Genomic DNA, 19756 nt, shown 5'->3' with positions numbered 1-19756 from the left:
TGAATAAAACATATTCACATGACATTTTGTACTTTTCTTTCCTGATTCAGTCGATGCAGATAGCCACTTCCTCCTGGGCTGTACGAGAGAGGTATCAGCTCTGTGTAGCTAGAGATTAAGTAAAAGATGTATGAAAAAGTTACAGAATTTACTTAAGACCGCATGATGGGATCCACTTAGAAATGAGGTGAAAAGTCAAAAGTCCTGGACTCTGGTTGATAAGTTGGTCTGCTTTCTTCCCTACAAAAAGCTCATTCACTTTCCAGGACAAAAGAAATCCCTTCCTCTTCCTTTTAAGTTAAAAAATATCATTACTTATTGATGCCTGTTCCAATGGCAGGCACTGGGTACACAGCATATACAATACAGTTCCTGCTTTCACAGAGCTCAAGGTCTCACAGAGCTCAAGATAGGAAGCAAAGACTAACCACCTTAAATGTATCATAGTGTTAGGAGAGAAAAAAGAGCATCACGAGAGACAATAAGAGAAGAAAGGACAGAAGGAAAGAAGGAAGGAAAGGAGAGAGAGAACCAGAGCCATTTCAAACCTAAACTTTTTACAAAAATACAAACTTGTGGGTTAGTTTGAAAACAAGAGCCTTCATATTTGATCCTACTAAGGTGAACATGATAGTTGTTGTTTTATAAGGTACATCATTTGGAAGGTCACATACAACAGGATCAGTGAAGTTCAATCTGAATAAAGTCAAGACAGAGACGTGCTCCTCCTAAAATGTCAAGAGAGAGTCGTGGCTCATCTAACCAGGTCATGCCACCTCCAGTCACTGACCTCTCTGTTCTCTAGAGTGGTTGCTTGGCACGTACTGTTTTTTCCCATAGCTGAATTATTCCTCTGCCAACTTGGCTTATGAAATGTTTACAAGCAGTTTAAAATATTGTGTTGAAAGGCACAGATAGGTTCAGAGGGCTTTTAAATCACACTTTCCTAATTTCTTTTCTTTTCTTTCTTTCTTTCTTTTTTAAATGAATAGGTAGAAACAAAGGTTACTGGGAGGATTTTTAATAGGTTCACCTCTAACATTTGCAGAGTAACCTGTGAGAGAATAAACAAAGGTCCATCTACTGTGTTTAAATATTGAAAATGTATAAATCAAGCTAACAAACTTAAATAAAATCGGATAAAGAGATATTTTTTCCTTTTATCTTTACATGTGCCTTTATCCTCTAGAAGGCTGGATTTCGGTTTGAAGTTCCATATGAGGAAGTGATGGTATGGAAAGAGCTGCCCCCAGGCCCCAACCTCTGGCGCCTTTCTTTCCCTACCCCCAACCTGTCCCTGCCCCATTCAGGTGAACCCTGTAACTCACCTAATTCTGTTCCAGTCATACAACCTTCAAACAGCCATCTGTGAGGTCTGGCAATGTGTGCACAGGTGGTGCGGTCCACTCTGAGAGGGAAGACATGGGCAAGTGGCCCATGCAGGCTCCAGAAGTGGGTTTAGGGCTATCTGGACAAGAAAAGCTAGGGTTCTAGGTCCCCAGAGCTTAGTCTAGAAGAAGGTGAACATAGATCCATAGTGGACACATCCTCTCAGTCCCATGGATGCCTCCACATGTTGATAAAAGGATCAAATGCCACTCTCCCCCCCAAATCTGGGACTCAGGATGGGGATTCCTCTTGTCTGGGTCCAAGTACACACCAACTTTCAAATATTTCATTTACTTTTATTAAAGTAATAAAGTTTATTTTCATTTAAATAATACATGTACATCAAGCAGATCAAATAATAGACTCGTTTATAATGGAAACCAACTCTCTCTCTCTTCTCTGCAGCCACTCTTCAGAGGCAACTGCTTTGAACCACCAGCAATTCTAGCACTTCCCTCAAGATTGTCAGATTACATTTTCACCTCTACTTATTAAGTTATCAACTGTAGGCATTCTTGTTTTTACATAAATAATCTTAAAACTCCACAAAAGTTGCAAATACATCACAAAGAATTTTTTTTTTTTTCTGAACCACTTGAAAATAAGTTGCCAGTATGATACCCCATTGCCCCTGGATTTTTTTTTTTTTTTTTTTTTTTTTTGTATTTCTAACAAGCAAAGGCATTCTTCAATATAACCACATTACAATGATCAGAAATCATGCATTGCATATAGTTATCATGTCTCTATAGTTTCCTTCAATCTAGAATAGTCTTTGGATTTTCATGATCTTAACTCTTTTGAAGATTAGAGGTCACCTTTATTTTGGAATATCCTTCAGTTTGGGTTTGTCTAATATTTCTTCATGATTAGATTCAGGCTGTGTGTCTGGTTAGAGTAACACATGAATGCACATGAATGCATATGTGCACATTCAAGTGGCACATTATTTAGATTCATCTCATTATAAAGGATATTAATTTTGTTCATGCTATTAAGGTGATGAAGGAAGGGTAATATTTAATAATTATTCTGTGGAGAAATACTTGAGACTATTTCAATATCCCATTCCTCAGCAAATGAACACCCTCCTAACCATACTTGAGGTCCAACATCCAGTGTCATGTGGCCCTTGCATGGATACCCCCTGACCTCCTTAGACTCCAGCTCCCCACTTCAGACACCACTGACTCTCCCTTCCCCTAAACACTCCCACCATGAAGACATCTATCTTGCTTTCCTAATGGCTTTTGGATTGAAATGTTCATGAAAGGAAAGAAGGGAAGGAAAGGGAATACAAAGAAAGGAAAAAGGACAAGAAAAGTAGAGGAGGAAAAAGAGAAAGAGCAATTCTGATTTATTCTCATTATGGAGAATATGGGAATAATCTGAATTAATGTTAATTCAACATTAGAAAACTCTTCTTTTGCATCTGAAAATAAGTTTGCCTCTTACACTAACCTTTAATTATTCTTCTTTTGTCTCATTGGCAAGATTAACTCATACTGTGATACTCATTTAAGTGGAAAAACTGAGAAAGAGATATGTCTAGGTCATATGGCAAATGATTTGCTGAGCTAGAATAAAAAATTTGTGGGCCAAGTATATCACCATCTCACCTCCATTATTTCACCTGCCTATTTCCTGCCTTTTGTTTAGAAAGTATAGTTAGAGTTAATGGCTATACACTGTGTCTTGAGGGCTACTTCAAGGTCCCAAATGTCTCCTGGAAAAAAGTGTTCCCCATTGATCTGTAATATCTCCATTCTCCTTTTCTATCACATTTTGTCACACATTTTGGGAAGTTAAAAAAAATTGGGATATAGCCTTCAGGTAGTCTTTATTTAAATGTACATTTATTGCTTAAAAGACAGCAAGCTTTAAAGAAAGAATCCTTTACATACTGTATTTGTGGTTTATGTAACAAGTTCAGTCAACAAATGCCTATTGAATATACCTCTTGGGCCAGGTACCGAAATGGATCTGGCGATAAATGAGACAGACATGGTCCTTGTCCTCATGGAACATCATAGTACAAATATGATGAATGTCACAAAACCAGAAACCACAGGGACCTTGGAGAGGGCACAATGTGAAGAGCTAATCTGGATAAACTTTCTGGCAACCTGAAGAAAACAGGAACTATTTAAATGAAACGTTAGTGGGAGAAGGGACAGCAGAATGCTCTATGCAGAGTGAAAGAAATGTGTTAATGGTCAAAAAGGTAGAGTAGAGAGCAAGGAGGAAGCTTGGCCAGAGATAAGGTAAATTTATAAGGAAGGAGTAGGCATAGAGGGCCTTGGTAAGACATATAGACTATTCCATTGAAGGGCTTTAAACAGGGAAAGACATGAAGATTTGCATGTTCAAAAGACCACTGTGGATATAGTGTAGTGAGTAGATTCTGGGCATAAGGATATACACAAGAAACCTGTTCAGAAGCTATTTCAGTAGCCTAAGAAAGACAGTTTAGTGGTGGTGGCACAGAGAAAGGAAGGCAAACTGAAGAGATATTTAATAGTTGGAACTGGTAGGATAGATAGAATTGATGAGTGATACAATGTTTAAGGAAGGAAGAGTCAAAGATGACTCTTTGTCTTTCCCATGGTGGTGTTCATAATGATTATGACTAGTTATTTGTGCAATTGTTTATTTAATATCTGCCTTCCTCACTGGATTAGAAGCAACCCAAGGACAGGGACCAATCATACTGAATGTCTTATTCCCTTGTATGCATGGTCTACATAGTATGTGGCACATAACCGTATTTAAAAGCTGTTTATTTGTTAAATTATATTTTTACTTATGAGCAAATGGGTTTCTGGTGGTATCATTCACTGAGTTAGGGACATGGAGGACGAAGAAGTTTAGAGAATGAGCTTTGGCTCTGCCGAGTTTCAGGCACCTGTAAAACATTCAAGGAGAACTGTCCTCTAAGCATTTGGAAATAGAAGTCTAAACCTCAGGAGGGAGAGACGGGCTGGACATATATAGGAGTCATGAGTGTAGGGAAAGCAGTCAAAGCCAGAGTATAGGAGATAGCCTAGTTAGCAAGTTTGGAATAAGAAAAGAGACCAGAGGAGAACACTGTGGACAGTAATATTTAAGGGCTCTGCAGAGGAGGAGCAGCCAACAAAGGAGATTGAGGAATAGCCAGAGTGTTCTGGTGCCTGGAGGTAGGAGGGAATTCAGAAGAAAATGGAGTCTCAGGGTTAGGGGAAGAACATCTAAGAAAGAAGGAAGAGTCAAGAGTCTCTGATGCCTCTGAGAACTCAAACACGGGAGGCACTTGGTAACCAGCTTTAGTAGAGTGGTAGACAAAAGCCAGAGTGATTTAAGTGGAAATGGGGGGGGGCGGGGAATGGATTTAGCCAACACAACCAGAGCCATAATACATTTATCTGATTAGTTGTCATCTTTCAAAAACAATTATGCTCCAGAGAGGATAAAATGAAGAACCTGAATTTTTAAGAAAGGAGTGTGGAACATGAGTGGACTCAGGTCCCTGATGAGGCAATCACATGGTGGTTCAGGGGAACAAGGAGGTCTCCAGAGTGAGTGCCTACAAGTGGGAGGGGAATGGGATAGATAACAAATTTCATCATTTTGCCTGAGGTCAGCCCTAATCCTCACCTTCAAAGAATGTCAAGGGATTTACTGTCAGGACTTGGTTAGCCAATGGAACTCCACCTCTCACAGAGATTTCACTAAGGCCCTCACTCAAATAGCAAGATAAAGTTCTATTGAGAAACTTTAGGACATTTCTCTAAGCTTTTCAACTTCTTTTCTGCAAAGAAGCTATCTAATGGAGAGCATGAAACATTTAAAAAACAGCAACAGCAAAATCTCTTTTAGCTGAGAAACTGAAATTAAAATTTGGCTAACTTCTGGCCCAGGGATTTGATTTGTTGTGTATCATCATTCTTGCCCTTTATCTAGTTATAAGGATGTTAACAGGACTAATAAAACCATTTGTGTGAAATGCTTAAAACAAAGTCAATGATAGAAATACAAGGTGACATTTCCTTTCCTAAGGGCTTATAAATTAAATATTAACCTAAAGTGTCATTTATTACTAGAGGGTTATACATTCGGTCCAATTGCTAACTAGAAAAATGGAAAGATAAATGACATTCTGCCTCCAATTTTGAAATTTCTAGGATTATAAGGTCATGAAAAGTTGGCATGAAAAACAGCTTTCCAATCCTTAAGTACAGAAAACCAGACCCTTGGACAGCCCTGGTGGCTCAGCGGTTTGGCACTGCCTTCGGCCCCGGGTGTGATCCTGGGGACCCGAGATCGAGTCCCACATCGGGCTCCCTGCGTGGAGCCTGCTTCTCCCTCTGCCTTGTGTCTCTGTCTCTGTCTGTCTGTCTCTCTCTCTCTCTGTGTCTCTCATGAATAAATAAATAAAATATTAAAAAGAAAAAAAAGAAAAAAACAGACCCTCACCACAGCCCTGATCTCGGCAGACCCCAAGTGACCTTGAATCCTAATGCACTTTAGTTGGGAGAGTGTGCAGTCCACCGACTGCCTGAGCCAGCTCTCAGTTCTCTGCTCCCTAAAGGCCATCGCTTCCCAGCTTAAGGGGTCAGGAAGAGTCTCCTCTTCCCTGTGTTCTCCACATCCAGTTGTTTTGCCACCTTGTAATCTCTCCTACCATAGAACTTCTTGTTCGGAAGAGGTTTAAATTGATATGAATAGAATTTGAGTGCAGAGGGGCGCCTGAGTGGCTCAGTTGGTTAAGCGGCCAACTCTTGATTTCAGCTCAGGTCATGATCTCAGAGTCATGGGATCTGCTGGTGCCGGGGGTCTGTGCTCAGTGTGGAGTCTGCTGGAGAGTCTCTCCCTCTCCCTCTGCTCCTCCCCCCACTCTCTCACATAGTTACTCACACACACACACACACTCAAATAAATAAATCCTAAAAAAAAAAAAAAAAGAAGAAGAAGAAAAAGAAAAGAAATCTGAGTGCAGAAAGTTCAGGAAGTCAAATTTCTAACGAAAGCAACATATCTATGGCATATATAAGACATTAATAGGAGTGCTAATTCAGAAATTAGGCAAAATTGGGAATAAAGAAGTTATAGGAAAGCTGTCCTTTCAATGTACTTTGGTAATGGCAAATGTGTTTTTGTGTGTATGTGTTTCTTCCCAAGCTCTGTCCCCAGGGCTCACTAGTGATAATGAGGATTAAGGGGCTTAGAAGCAAACTCCAAAATACCCAAGGTGGGAGTTTCAAAAAGACAAGTCTACATTTCCTTTTATTTTCACCTCTCTCTTTTTCTCCAGTTAAGTGTTTCTAGATACCATAAACTCCTTTCTATTATTGCTTCCATCTCTCATTACAATTTAGAAAAGGGCCCTTAATTAAGTCTGTCCCTAATATTCATTCATTTGACAAAGACTTGAGTTTCTTTTGTTTTTCACCATTGTGCCAAGGGCTGCAGCTACAATTGTGAATTATAATTGATCCTCAACTTTAAGGAACTTATGGTATAAATCCAATCAAGTGACTTTTCGAAAAGAAATTCGAAGATTTCTGGTAACCTAAAGCATTTTCTAGAATATAAAGGTGATAATACCTGGATCTATTTTTGTAGCTATGTACATCTTCTGATTTTGTATTAATGAAACCATAACTCCAAGTCTAAATACACCTGTGTATTCAAATAACCTTACACTGTTTACACTGTTAAATTTTAAACCGGTCCTTAAGTAGAGGGCTTTTGCAATTCGTTCATTCTTGGATTCGTTTCTGAGGTATTTCTTAATACACTTACACTGACGCACTTATCAGAAGATTTAAGCATACCACCAATTTTGAGAGTCAAGGGCAGATCTGTTAATAAGCACAGGATTTGGTGTCCATGAATGTTCTCTTTTCCCTAGTTCCTTTTTTATTTTTATTTTTTTAATTTTTATTTATTTATGATAGTCACAGAGAGAGAGAGAGAGAGGCAGAGACACAGGCAGAGGGAGAAGCAGGCTCCATGCACCGGGAGCCCGACGTGGGATTCGATCCCGGGTCTCCAGGATCGCGCCCTGGGCCAAAGGCAGGCGCTAAACCGCTGCACCACCCAGGGATCCCCCTAGTTCCTTTTTAAAAACAAAATAAAGTTTTCTTTTTCAAAATGTGCAGTTGGTATGGGATCTGTTCATGCCTCTTCACCAGGAGCTAGGATATCTCCAGGTTTGGTGTTTCTGGCATAAATGACTGGAAGTCTGTGCTTTGAAACCAGTTTAAGAAGTCCTTTTACTAAAGAGCTTCTGAAGGGCTGCCGTGGCTGGGGGACCATGAATCTCCCATCTCTGAGACAACAGCCAGGCTTATAAGCTTAGAGTTGGGAACTTCCTTGCAAAATTTGTCATATGTCGCTTTGTCAAACAAGAACTTTGCTTTTAGGCCATTTCTTTTTGGCCTTCCCCCCGGATTTGTTCACTAGGTCTTTGTCTTTCTTGGCTGACTTTCTGGCATCTCTCTTCTTCTTGGGCTGCATGGTGAAGAGAGAGCAGCTGCTACCCCCCATGGCCTCACTAAGATGCTGGAGGGAAAAGGACTCTTCTCTCTAGTTGGGATGGCTTTGTTTGTCTTGAGAGATGTGTTGAATTATAATATAGAATTCCCATTTAACAAACAGCTTTGCAGAGCTGAGTTGTGATGTCTTCTACTTTGTTAACTAATTTGACTATCTGAAAAGTGTTTTTACAATTTAACATCTGGCTACTTACTTCTCCCATGCTGGCTGTTTAAAACTGAGAAACAAAGTGAGACAAAAGTTTACAATGTCATACCATGACAATTTGACAATATTTATCTTTTCCTTTCATTTTCGCATTATAACTCAGTAATTAATCTGTAAGCTTCCTACCACCAGTCTTAGTGATGCTGAGTAGATGAAGAAAGAATTTGAAATCAAGTTATCTTCTGTAGAATAAACATTGCAATTTCATTTCATTCTTTAATCCTTCAAACATTTATCGAAGGCCTTCTCAGGGACAGGTACTGTTGTTCGAGATGTTGAGAATACATAAGTGAACAAAACAGACAAAATTCTCTGCCCCTAAGGAGCTACCATGTTAGTGGAGCTTGCATTCATTTAACCAAAACTCCTAAATAACCAATTTTGAGACTGGACTCTGCACTTTTAGGAGCAAGGGAATCAAATGACAGGAATCACAAATCGTTTGAATGGTGAAGTCAAAGGGCCACTGGATTTGCAATCAAGTGACATTGATTGTAGTCTAGCTGTACTAATCCTCTTTGCTATTTTCTGGGTCTTAGCTTTCTCATTTCTTAAATAATGGCATCGAATTTCATAATCTCAAAAGTCTCCTCTGGATTGAATAGTCTATTATTTTGCAACAGGTAACATGGATTTACTTACATAAGGTGAATGGACATACAGTGATTTGCACAGCTCATAGAGATTTATTTTTTTCAAGTATAGCAATATCCGGGAGTCATCTTAAACTTTTATTCCTTCTGTAGCTACAATTCAGTATAGAATTATAAATTATGTTCAGAGTAATGATCCTGAGGTATTGCAGGATGCTGAATCAGTAAGAGAAGATTTAATTATGTTCATTAGACTACTTATTAAAGCAAGAAAATACCCCGAGGCAATTTAGAGATATTTCAAACAAAAAAGTGTCTTTTCATCAACCCATAGTTAATCAGAAACCCAATTACCCTGTATTCTGTATTCTAAGATTTTACTGGTTTTAGACTTATTTATTTTTCTTTACAACTGTGACCAAATCACTGATTCAGATCTCAGTCTTCACATTTATACCACTAAAATCAATGGATCACTCTTCCCTCAAACAATATAAAAAGCTACCAAAATAATCACTTCAGAGACAGAAAAAAACAATTATTTAAACAAGAAATAGATATGAATAAAGTAATAAAATTCTGAGTTTTGCTTTAGAACACTCCAGATGTACTCTATAAGGTATACATGCAATTAAAAAGCAAGGAAAAAAAAAAGAAATAAAGCAACAATTTTCCAAGTATGCTGATATTTTGATAAATCTTAATGCTTTCTAAATTCCAAATATCTATTAAGTATTAAAATAGAATAAGGTTCTCTGGAAAATGTAATTCACGGGTGAGAGTGTCAGCAAGACTACTTGTCATTTGAGGCTGTCTGTTTTTCTTTTCTTTTCTTTTTTTAAGCTTTATGCCCAACATTGGGCTTGAACTCAAGACCCTAAGATCCAGAATTATTTGCTGTACTGACTGACCCAGCCAAGTGCCCCAAGGTATTTCTCTTTCATTCGCTATATTTAAGAAGCTAAAGCAAAAGCAGAAATCTTTCAAATCTTAGTGGACACTAACCTAGCTCAACTGTTTTTTGTTTTTGTTTTTAAGATTTTATTTATTTGAAAGAGAGAGAGAGCACTAGCAGGGAGAGGGGCAGAGGGACAAGAAGACTCCCCACTGATGGGGAGCCAGATGACCCGGGGCTCCATCCCAGGACCCTGAGATCATGACCTGAGCTGAAATCAAGAGTTGGCCCCTTAACCAACTGAGCCACCCAGGCGCCCTAAACCGGCTCAACTTTACAAAATAATAAAGCAAGATTAAAATGATTTTGGTATTCAATATTTGATTGTAACATTCAGGAAGAATTTTAAATGTGGCCTATTAAATCTGCAGACTCATCCACCAATCTGAACCCATCCTGGAAATTACAACTTTCTTTTACAGGATATTCCTTGTACCGTTCCACGTGGTCTTCAACTGGTGAGGAAGTCTTACTTCTCCCTATACTGACCATGAACATCTTCTCATGGTATGTATAGTATAGTATAAATTACTATCATTTATAATCCCATTTTCACTTAAAAAAAAATCAACAACTAGACTCTAATTTCCTCTTTATTTCCATTTTTCTTTTCCTCAACTACTTCCTTTCACTGGCCAGTTAAGTCAGTCTTTTAGAAACATTACTTTTCTCTTTCTCTCTTTCTCCTGGTTCTCCTTTACTTCTTGCTCTGTCAACACACCTTTCCTCATCATCCAACCTAAACATTTATATTGAGCAAGTAGAGCACGTCTAACAATGTGTGAAGCGAGAATTTGAGGGATATCAGAGATCTAGGCTTTGAGCCTGCAGTCAAAGGCTTACATTCTAGGTAGGAAGACAGCAAACTGTCAGAGCAAACAAAACTATGAGGAAACCGTTACACTAAGCCATGCTATCCTGGCTACCAGGATAACTTTAGAAACCCTTGGTTGAGAAAACCTAGAGGCTGAAGACTCAGTCATAGAGAAACAAAGTCATGCCACCATCTACCAGGAAATCTTATGCAAATCTGCAGAGGTCTGAAGACTTCTAGAGTTACCTCTGAACTCTGTAGCCTATGTACAGCTATTAGAAAACAAGCAGGTAATGCAATCAGGTAGACTGGTGGATTTATATAAACTTTAGCACATCTTTTTCTTATGGTATTAATGTAGCTAGATGTCACTAAACATGACTAAGCCTTGGAAAAACATGTCTGAATATAAGTATCAGAAAAATGTGAGTGTATGTGTGTGAAAGAAAGAGACAGACAGAAAGAGACTTAGCCTGGTAAGAATCAGTCAAAAGATGCATGATCAGTGATCCAACCTGTTCCACCAATATAAACCCATGTGTCATTGGGTGGAAATATCACCTAACAAGAGGCTTGATCTATTAATGCCTGACTTATATGTACCATTTTAAAATATAACTACGAGACATATCTTATATCAGGTACTACCCCACATATACATGTTCTTATATATTTTTAAAATATTTTATTTATTTATTTGAGAGAGAGAGAAAGAAAGAGCACGAGTAGGGGGAGGGGCAGAGGGAGAAGCAGGTTCTCCTCTGAGCAGGGAGCCTGACATGGGGCTCCATCCCAGGACCCTGGGATCATGACCTGAGTGGAAGACAGATGCTCAACCGACTGAGCCGCTCAGGCACCCAGACAGTTCTTATAAAGTCACACATTGACTTGGGGATTACCATAGTCTCATCCCTACCAAGACTGTCATTGAGGTTGACTTTTAACCTCAGCAGAAGGCCTGTGCATGCCTGTGCACTGAGTGTCTCCCAAGTTTATTCTAGTTTCACAGCATGGAGGGTTTTGATTTCTGATCTGGCAAGGATGTTCCACTCCATGCCTTCTAGGGGATGTTTACTGAGATCCACCCACAGGTAAGGGAAAGAAACTTCCTCACCTAAAAACATAAGGAAGTGGTGCACTCTGCAGGACAAAGTGGCAATTGCAGCCCTAGCGATTTTTTTTTTTTTTTTTTTTTTTTTTTTTTTTTTTTACGACAGCGACCTGCACTTTTTGTAGCACTAGATTATTTTTCTCCACCATGTGGCGCTGCTGTTCTCAGTGTCACTTTCCAGCTAGTTTAGGGTAGAAAAATCCGGGGACAGGGAAGAGAAAGTACAGGGTGGGGGCACAAGGGATTAGGAAGTGGGAGAGGTTAAGAAAGGAAGCCAGTTCTTTCTGCCAGACAGAACTTCCCTAGCACCTCAAATAAGATCCATTGCAGTAAAGAAAGTCATTCCCTAACCCGAGTATCTCATTTTGGATCATTTAATTCAATAGTTCTCAAAGCTGGCTGCCCAACAGAATCACCAGGGGGAACACTTTAAAAGATTCCAATTCCCAGATTCAATCCTACCCAGAGAAACTCTGACTCATAAATTTGAGGAAGGGTCCAGTCATCTGTCTTTAAAAAGCTCTCCTGAAGATCAGTGGTGGTTCGTCTACACAAAATTTGGAAGAGAAAAAATAGTCTAAGAGGAATCAGTTCTTGCAGGACTCTGCAAATAGCACTTCTATTTTTCAGTTCAATAACAGCAAATGGTGAGAATCTATTCCATGCCAGTGATTTCTCTAAGAAATAAGAGCACTGTTTAATGAGTAAACTCATCTGTATCTTTTAGACGCTTACTAAGCAGACCTCTGTTTGGCATTTTCTCTTGCCCAATTTTGGCAAAAACTCTGACTCCGCAGATTCATAGTTCCCTAGCACCAGCCCCCCACTGTCTTCCTTTTATGTACCAATCATCCCAGTTAGGGAACAGGGGCGATCTGGCTATTTTTGGCATCATTCAGAACTGAGTTTGATTCCTCATTTAACAAGTCATCAATGATGGGACATTTAAAAAGGTAATCTAACCTTTCTGAACCTTTATTTATAATAGGAGGTGGTCATACCTGCCTCTGACATCTGTTATAAAATTCCAATGAGATTAAAGTCCTTAGCAACCTGCCTGGTACATGGTATTTAATAAATATAATTTATTAATAGTAGCAGTAACCTGCCACCTTGATCTCTAGAACTTGTCTTAAGCACCTGTGTCATCTAATGACTCTCCATGTTCATGGTTTTTCCACATCCCAAAGCGCTGTTTTAAAGAGAACTGCTGGCCTTGTCTCTAAGAACCTGTGAAGAAAGTACAGTAGGGAAAGTGTGCTTCCCACCCCAGAACTGGCACAGGTAGACACAATAACTATATTCATCTATCCTAATTCCTTTTCTTTCTTCTTTCTTTCTTTCTTTCTTTCTTTCTTTCTTTCTTTCTTTCTTTCTTTCTTTCTTCTTTCTTTCTTTCTTTCTTTCTTTCTTTCTTTCTTTCTTTCTTTCTTTCTTTCTTTCTTTCTTCCTTCCTTCCTTCCTTCCTTCCTTCCTTCCTTCCTTCCTTCCTTTCTTCCTTTCTTCCTAAGATTTTACTAATTTAGGGCAGCCCCAGTGGCTTAGAGGTTTAGCGCCGCCTTCAGCCCAGGGTGTGATCCTGGAAACCCAGGATCAAGTCCCACGTCAGGCTCCCAGCATGGAGCCTGCTTCTCTCTCTCTCTCTCTCTCTCTCTCTATCTCTCTCTCTAATAAATAAATAAATAATATTTTTTAAAAAAAGATTTTACTCATTTATTTGACAGAGAGAGAGCAAGCACAAGCAGAGGGAGTGGCAGAGGGAAAGGGAGAAGCAGGCTCCCTAAAGAGCAGGGAGCCCAACGTGGGGCTCAATTCCAGGACCCCAGGATCACAACCTGAGCCAAAGACAGATGCTCAACCGACTGAGCCACCCAGGTGCCCCTCTAATTCCCTTCGCCCCCTTCTCTCTAGCTGTTAGAATGATATAGATGGAACTTACCTGAGCATGAGTTTTCAGACTTTGGTGAGCAATAGGATAATCAGGAGCATATATAAAAAGTGCAGTTTCCTAGGCTACTCGGCAGGATCCTGATGTGGAGCACAGGGGTCTTCACTTTAACCCCTAGCTCACATGACAAGATATATGTGTATATATATATATATATATATATATATATATATAGCCCTTCGGGAGTGGGGCCTTAGCGCTTCCTCTGCAGAATACAGGTCTCAGGGAGGATGGACTGTGGTGGAAATCAGTCCCAAGATGCTAACACACCTCTGAGTTGGTATTGCCCCTTGGGTCCAGGTACAATCATTAGAATTGCCTGGAGCAAGTTTAAATATACACAGCTTGTCACGAAAGCTGCTGGGCTACATTGCTTTGTATCTAGCAGCATCCAGGCCTGAGGCTGTGGCCACTTGACACCAGGAGCCACTTAGTGCTGGTTTGGATCTTGAGCAGAGAAGCAAGTCCTCAGGGAGCGGGGTTTGGGAACTGATACTGAGTGCCTGCAGCATCTACTCTGTCTTCACCATTTAGAACTTGTAACTAAAATATTTAAATAAACTGATTTTAAATGCAAATTAAGGACAAATATTCTCAAAAGGAAAAATAATCACAAATCAAATCACATGGTGTGCCTTAAATGTAAACAATGTTTATATCAATTATATCTCAATAAAACAGGCGGGGGGCCTAAGAATTACTTAGTCCCACTACAAATTGAAAAGCTCTCAGAGACCATGGAGATCGCACACATGTTTGAAGAGGCAGAGTGTAGGGTAAAAAGGTGTGATGCTGACCCAACAGAATTGGAAAGTACGAGTTTCTTTCTTTTTAGAAATTAAATTATAATGCACTAACTGAAATAATTTTCTAGATAGAGAAAATCTGTCTTGAAGCACAGAAAAGTGAAAGGACTTGCTCAATGATACTTGAGTGGTGGTAGTGTTGGGCCCAGAGCCTCACTCTGTGATTACTCTGGTCGCCATGCATATTATTTCACAAGTGGACTCAATAGCCTCCTTCTTCTTTGGCCCACTAAAGCTCATACCCAGTTAGAGAAAAAAAAAAAAAAATAGCATTGAGGAAGTCCAGCTCAGAGGATTACTCTAGCCTAGACTATTCGACCAAACAGAATTTTCTTAGAGAAAAGCAGTAAAAGCTCATGGAGGGGGCATTCACCCTGGGGCCCTGAGCGCCCAGCTTTGTCAAACTACAGACAGGTACTATCAATTACTTTGTGATAGATCTTAACACTCCTTAAATGTTTATTTTCAAGGCAACCAAAAGCAGTTTGTATCCTTCCTGAGAGAACTATCCACCTGGTAATGGTGATCAATAACAAAACGATCAGACTCTATTAGTTCTTAAAGATGTCTCCAACATATCATTAAGTGGAAAAACCAAATTGCAATAAAAATGTAGACTGTAGGGGATCCCTGGGTGGCTCAGCGGTTTAGCACCTGCCTTTGGCCCAGGGTGTGATCCTGGAGACCCAGGATTGAGTCCCACATCGGGCTCCCTGCATGGAGCCTGCTTCTCCCTCTGCCTGTGTCTCTGCCTTTCTCTCTCTGTATCTCTCATGAGTAAATAAATAAAATATTTTTTAAAAATGTAGACTGTAAAGCAGTGGGGGGAAATACATATAAACATATGGTGAAGGGAGAGAAAAATGTTTGGAAGGATATATACCTCGTAACAGTAAATACCTCCAGAGAATGGGACTGGGGGAGAGCATTCTCTTTTTATTTTATATATCTCTAAATTTTTAAAAAAATAATTGGAATGTCTCATTTTGTACATCTTCTCAAAAATCAAATATAGATATTAGATAAGTAGCAGTGATGACAACATAGTTATTTAATCTCGCTAAATCCCCACATAAAAACTGAGAGCAACAGAAGGCAAAACCAAAATCCATGGACTACATTTTGCAAAGCTAGGTGACAAGGTACCTCCATGAAAGCCAAGCAGGGGAGAGCAAATTAACAATAGTCACAATATTTGCATAATTTCAGCATCTGTGTGAGAAAGCACCAAGACATCTGATAGACACCCCAAAATGGAAAACCCCAAAATAGCCAAGAGGAAAGGGAGGTGAGTCAATTTGAGAACAGGAGATTGAATTGAGAATTTGGCCTAATCCTATTAGTGGATGAGTGCATGGGACCCAAAGTAAAATCTGAAGTGGTTAGAGCAATCTAACTGACCAACCAGGTTTCCATTCCAAGACATGGCCACACACTTAGAAAAACTTCTGAGGGTAGAATAAAATTTAAGCAAGACTAGGATAACAGACTCAAGGAAGGGAAGGTCCAGACCAACTGGGGGAGGGAATGATGTCAGGAAGCTGCAGTCAGCAAGCCACCATACTTTTAAACTATACTTGTATCTCCTAAAATTTTAGGAAATCAAACAGCACATAAAAATAAACAAGAGAGGGGCACCTGGGTCGTTCAGTTGGTTAGGCATCTGACTCTTGATTTCAGCTCAGGTCATGGTCTCCGGTCTCATGGTTATGAGATTGAGCCCCCATCGGGCTCCTTGCTCAGCATGGAGTCTGCTTGAGATTCTCTCTTCCTCTGCCCTTCCCCCAGCTCAAATGCCCCATGCACACATTCTATTTCTAAAAATAAATAAATCAACCTTTAAAAAAATTAATAACAGGAAAGTATCAAGGTTAAATCTAATAAAAGAAGGTATTCCCTTGGAAAGGAAAATAAGAAGCAGAATAACATTTCTACAGATAATGTAAGCACACCAGAAAGACTACAACTGTTAAACTCCACTTCAAAACAAAAGAAAACCATTTAAAAATAATATAAGACATAAAAGAATAATAGAAACCAAAAACAGAAAAACTCAGAAATAAAGTGATAAAACCCGTGGAAGAATTAGAAATAAAAGAAAAATTCCACAAAGATTAAACAACCAGGAACATCACAGCAAAAAATACCACCGATGATGCCTTAATATAAAGAAAAGTTGAAAAGGAGGGAAATTAACCCCCCCCCCAAAAAAAATCAGGGCATCTGATTGGGTGGTTCGGTCAGTTAAGTGCCTGACTCTTGATCTCAGCTCAGGTCTTGATCTCAGGGTCAGGAGTTCAAGCCAGCACTGGGTTTCATGCTGGGTATGGAACCTACTTTTAAAAATTAATTAATTAAAAAAAAAGAAATAAACATAAAAGAGAAAGTGACACATACCAAAGGTAAAATAAGAACATTCAATGTAGGGATAACGAGATAACCACACTCTTATAATTGGGAGAGACTCCAAGTATATTGGGAGCATAAATGTTTAGAAATTCTTAACGTTTTAGCTTAAACTAAAAAAGAGTAAATGTTTGTTTAATGTTATTGAAGTTGTTTCACTAATTAGAATGCAAACCCCCTTTTCTAGAGAAGGTATCCTTCAGCTAATTATAAAAATGAACACTCAGGTCTGAAGAGTAAAATGGGTCAGGATCTCTTCCATCCAGATTTTATGGGTCCTTATGCAATGTGGGGAGCCCTCTTTAAGAAAAAAAGTACAAAAAAGCCTTCTCTTCTGAAAATTTTACAAAAACATGGCAGTTGAACTGGGCTCTAACTTAGCATGGGAAGCTCTAATTTAGCATGGGAAGTCCACCTCTGCCCATGCCTACTTCTAATACCAGAATAGGATGTCATCTAGCTTTTTTGAATGAATTTTTTTCAAAAATACTTTATTTTTCCAGAGCAGTTTTAGGTTCACAGCAAAATTACAAGCAAAATACAGAAAATTTCCATATACCCCTGTCCCCACACATGCGCAGCTCCTCCCATTATCAACATCTCCCAGCAGAGTGGTACATTTGTTACAATCAAGAGCCTACACTGACACATCAAAATCACCTGAAGTCCATAGTTTACATTAGGGTTTATTCTAGGTGCTGAATAGTCTATGGATTTGCACAAACATATAATGATACGTGTTTATCATTATGGCATTGTGCAGAGTAGTTTCACCGGCCCCCAAATCTCTGTGCTCCACCTGTTCATCCCTCCCCTCCTTCCCACCAACCTCTAGCAATCACGTATACTCGTCTCCATAGTTTTGCCTTTTACAGCATTTCCTTTATTTCCTTTTTTATTTTTTAAAAGATTTATTTATTTATTTATTTATTCATGATAGACACAGAGCGAGAAAGAGAGAGGCAGAGACACAGGCTCCATGCCGGGAGCCCGACGCGGGACTCGATCCCAGGACTCGATCTCAGGACTCCAGGACCGCCCCTGGGCTAAAGGCAGGCGCCAAACCTCTGAGCCACCCAGGGATCCCCCTACAGCATGTCCTTTAGCAGATTGCTGTTGCTGACACAGAATAGCTTGCCTTTATTTTAAACTTTATCTTATTTTCATTTTTTTATTGTGGTAAAAAATATATAACACAATATTTACTATCTTAACTTTAAAAAAAAAGATTTATTTATTTGAGATAGAGAGAGCATACTCACAAGAGAGCACAAGTAGAGTGGGGGGGGGGGGACAAAGGGAGAGGGAGAAGCAGGCTCACTACTGAGCAGGGAGCCTGATACACAGCTCATTCCCAGGACCCTGGGATCATGACCTGAGCCAAAGGCAGACACTCCACCAACTTGAGCCACCCAGATGCCCCCATCTTAACTATTTTTAAGGATATAGCTTAGTAGTGTTAATCACATTCACATTTTTGTGAAATAGATCTATTCTCTTTCCTCTTGCCCCAAACTATCTCCTTTTTTGTACTCTTTCTCTTAACAGCATCCTCATCATTCAGATGCAAAAATCTCAGAACCAATGAACAATCTCTGACAACTTCTAGTCCGCTTACTCCAATCAGTTCCACCTGTAAATTCAGTTGATTGAGTCAGCCTCCAAGATGTTTCTCATCTCATCAGTCTCTTCCTTTCCAAGGTAATAATTGCAAGGGTTTTATAAGTGATTCTCCTATCTTTAGGATCTCTCCCCAGAAACATTTTTTTTACCCAAATGAACATTTTTATAAAAGTTTTTAGTCATATTATTCCTCTGTTCAAAAAAGCAAAACAAAACAAAACTTCAGTGACTCCCCCTACAAAATAAAATGTTGTCCTTAGCCTATCATACCAGGTTCTGCATAATGTATCATAACTTCTCTTTTTAGCTTCATATCCAATAAGCATGGTGTGATTTCAGGCAACTGGCAAGAGGAAAAGAGCCATTTTAAATGTACAAAACAGACAATACATCTCCATTGAGATCATTCCATAACACTACTGTGACACCGATTTTATCAGTGCTTTCATTTCAAAGAAGGCCTTTCCTATCCCCAAACAATGTAAGAGTACATACCATTGTGAAATCACAGGCAATAAAAGTAAAATGTTCATATACGTCTTGCATGTCTGCATTATTTTTCTTTTGGAAATAATAGAAATACAACTCCTTTGGAAAAATCATGGAACCAAAGTACTGAGAAAAAGTCTTCTGATCTGTCCGTTTCTCTTTATGTCCGCTGGACCATCCTTGGTCAAACCCCATCATCTCTCACCTGGACTACCACAGTAGCCTCCTAAATTGTTCTCTCTGCTTCTATTCTACACCCCTTGAGTCCATTTTTCACACAACAACCAGAATACATTTTCCTTCAATATAAGCCATACATGATACTTCCCTGACTTCCCATTGCCCTTCAAATAAAATCCAATCACTTTGAAAGCCCTTTCTGATTTAGTTTTTTCTACCTCTATGACCTCATCTCAAACTATTCTGCCCTTTTTGCTTACTATGGTTCAACCATACAGGTCTTCCTTGTGCTCTGTACACCTGCCTAACCTGTTCCTAACTCTTTCACTGGAATGCTCTTCCCTGATTTATGCCAGATGGCCCCTTCTTATCTTTCAGATCTCATTTCATAAATCGCCTTCTCTGAAATGCCTTCTATGACCACACCATCCAAATATGCCTTTTGGGGCACCTGGGTGGCTCCGTCAGTTAAGTATCCAACTCTTGATTTCAGCCGAGATTGTGATGTCAGAGTCCTGGGATAGAGCTCCAAGTAGAGCTCTGTGCTCAGCAGGGAGCCTGCTTGAGATTCTCTCTCTCTTCCTCTCCCTCTGCTCTTTCCCCACTTGTGTGCATGAGTGTGCATATGCATTCTCTCTCTCTAAAATAAATAAATAAATAAATAAATAAATAAATAAATAATAAATAAATAAATAAAT

At 39.3% G+C, this 19756-nt stretch overlaps 1 long non-coding RNA gene and 1 pseudogene across 2 annotated transcripts in view; one reads left to right on the top strand and one right to left on the bottom strand.

The window, feature by feature from the left end:
- The window catches only part of LOC140620998 (uncharacterized), a 28008-nt gene extending 8558 nt beyond the window's left edge, over window positions 1-19450 (top strand). Inside the window, exons 3-6 of one of the 2 annotated variants that reach the window (XR_012020733.1) lie at window positions 9570-9655; window positions 10104-10188; window positions 18315-18467; window positions 18697-19450. This is a non-coding gene — a long non-coding RNA (uncharacterized lncRNA). Of the gene's footprint in view, window positions 1-9569; window positions 9656-10103; window positions 10189-17706; window positions 18468-18696 lie in introns of both variants that reach the window. The other variant, XR_012020732.1, reaches the window with a different exon arrangement.
- Window positions 7546-7917, bottom strand: LOC140620488 (small ribosomal subunit protein eS25-like; annotated as a pseudogene).
- Window positions 19451-19756: the final 306 nt, after the last annotated feature.

Source organism: Canis lupus, chromosome 29 (genome assembly GCF_048164855.1).
Source record: "Canis lupus baileyi chromosome 29, mCanLup2.hap1, whole genome shotgun sequence".
In the NCBI taxonomy this organism is placed as follows: domain Eukaryota; kingdom Metazoa; phylum Chordata; class Mammalia; order Carnivora; family Canidae; genus Canis; species Canis lupus.
Note: the sequence above shows the minus strand (reverse complement) of the source record. Positions and strands in the feature narration are given on the sequence as shown.